The sequence below is a fragment of the Lathyrus oleraceus genome, chromosome 4 (genome assembly GCF_024323335.1).
Source record: "Lathyrus oleraceus cultivar Zhongwan6 chromosome 4, CAAS_Psat_ZW6_1.0, whole genome shotgun sequence".
In the NCBI taxonomy this organism is placed as follows: domain Eukaryota; kingdom Viridiplantae; phylum Streptophyta; class Magnoliopsida; order Fabales; family Fabaceae; genus Lathyrus; species Lathyrus oleraceus.
The window spans coordinates 294,402,392-294,404,905 of record NC_066582.1 but is presented as its reverse complement, the minus strand read 5'-3'; positions in this window follow the sequence as shown (position 1 = coordinate 294,404,905).

The window sequence follows — 2,514 nt, the reverse complement described above, 5'->3', positions numbered from 1 at the left end:
GCCTCTAGGGCTTACACCATCAATCTCCCACTAGCACTAGAGCCAATCAGGCATACCCCATAATGCCCATAGATCTAGTATGGCCATCATGCTTCTGCTGCGCAAGAGGCTTTGTCAGTGGGTCAGAAATATTGTCAAGTGTAGGTACTCTACATATTTTCACATCTCCTCTATCTATTATCTCTCGAATGAGGTGATAACGCCTAAGTATGTGTTTGGATCGTTGGTGAGATCTAGGTTCCTTAGCTTGTGCGATAGCACAATTGTTATCACAATAGAGACCAATGGGATCCACAATGCTAGGAACTATGCCAAGTTCACTAATGAACTTTTTTGATCCAAACAGCTTCCTTTGCTGCACTTGAGGCAGCAATACACTCGGCCTCAGTTGTAGAATCAACAACTGTATCTTGCTTTGAACTTTTCCAGCTCACAGCGCCACCGGTTAAGCAAAACACAAAACCAGATTATGATCTAAAGTCATCCTTATCTGTCTGGAAGCTAGCATCGGTGTATCCAATTACAGCAAACTCTTCCTGACCTCCATATATCAAGAATGAGTCCTTAATCCTTCTCAAATACTTAAGGATATTCTTGACAGCTACCCAATGAGCATCACCAGGATCAGATTGGTACCTACTCGTTGCACTTAAAGCATACGAGACATCTGGTTGAGTACATAACATGGCATACATGATAGATCCTATTGTAGATGCATATGGAATCTTATTCATGCGATCCATTTCTTCCTTAGTTGAAGGGGAATGTGTTTTTGATAGACACATGCCATGTTGCATAGGTATGAATCCTTTCTTGGAATCATGCATATTAAAGCGTCTCAGCACTTTGTCTATGTACGTACTCTGACTTAGGCCAAGCAGTTTTTGTGATCCATCTCTATAGATTCTGATTCCTAATATATAGGCTGCTTCACCTAGGTTCTTCATAGAAAAGCATTTCCCCAACCAAGACTTTACTTGTTGCAGGGTAGGGACATCGTTTCCAATGAGTAATATGTCATCTACATATAATACCAGGAAAACGATCATGCTCTCACTAACCTTCTTGTAGACACAAGGCTCATCTTCGTTCTTGATGAATCCATATTGTTTTACTATTTCATCAAAACGAAGATTCAAGGTTGTACTCCTTTGATATTGTATTCTTCTCCAAGCCAATGAAACATGTATGTGGACCACTGAAAATACCAGCCAGAGGAGGTTTTCAGTACTTCATCACATTTACTGATGATTTCAGTAGATATGGTTATGTGTATTTAATGAAACACAAATCAGAGTCCTTAGAAAATTTCAAGGAATTCAAGAATGAAGTACAAAACCAACTAGGTAAGAATATTAAAACTCTCCGATCAGATCGAGGTGGTGAATATTTAAGCCTATAGTTTGATGACCATCTGAAAGAGTGTGGGATTTTATCCCAACTTACTCCTCCTGGAACACCCCAATGTACACATCCTCAAGAAGATTCCCATTAAGGAAATCAATTTTGACATCCATCTGCCATATTTCATAATCATGATATACATCAATAGCAAGTAAAATCCGGATTAATTTAAGCATTGCAACTGGTGAAAAGATTTCATCATAGTCAACCCCGTGAATTTGTTTATATCCTTTTGCAACCACTCTTACCTTATAGGTATGTACCTTACCATTCATGTCAGTCTTCTTTTTGAATACCCATTTACATCCTATAGGGTTAACTCCTACAGGAGGCTCTACCAAGGTCCAAACCTGGTTTATGTACATGGAATCCATTTCAGATTTCATGGCTTCTAGCCACTTCTCAAACTCAAGACCATTTATGGACTCTTGGTAGGTCACATGCTCATCTTGATCCATGAGTAATACATCACATTGATCAGTTATGAGATATCCATATCTCTCAGGTAGGTGACGTATCCTGCTTGACCTACACTGGTCTTGTTCTACTTGAGTAGGTTGCTCTTCCATAACTACTTATTTTTCCTGCTCTAATTCCTCCATAGGTGTATCAATGCTTTGTGATTCTTGAATTTCTCCAAGCTCTACTTTCCTCATACTGATTACTTTGGAAATAAAATTTGTTTCTAGGAAGACTCCAGTTCGAGCGAAAAATACTTTGCCCTTAGAAGGATTGCAGAAGTAATACCCTTTTGTTTCTTTAGGATACCCCACAAATAAGTATTTGTCAGATTTGGGCTCAAGCTTAGTTGAAATTTGTCGTTTCACATAAACTTCGCAACCCAAAATATTCATATAAGACATATGTGGTTTCTTACCACTCCATATCTCATATGGTGTCTTCTCAACCTTTTTAGATGGAACACGATTAAGTGTGTAAGCTGTTGTCAATAGTGCATTTCCCCAAAAGGAGTTTGAAAGATCATCGTGACTCATCATGGATCGGACCATGTCTAACAAGGTTCGGTTTCTTCTCTTAGATACACTGTTCCATTGGGGTGTTCCAGGAGGAGTAAGTTGGGATAAAATCCCACACTCTTTCAGATGGTCA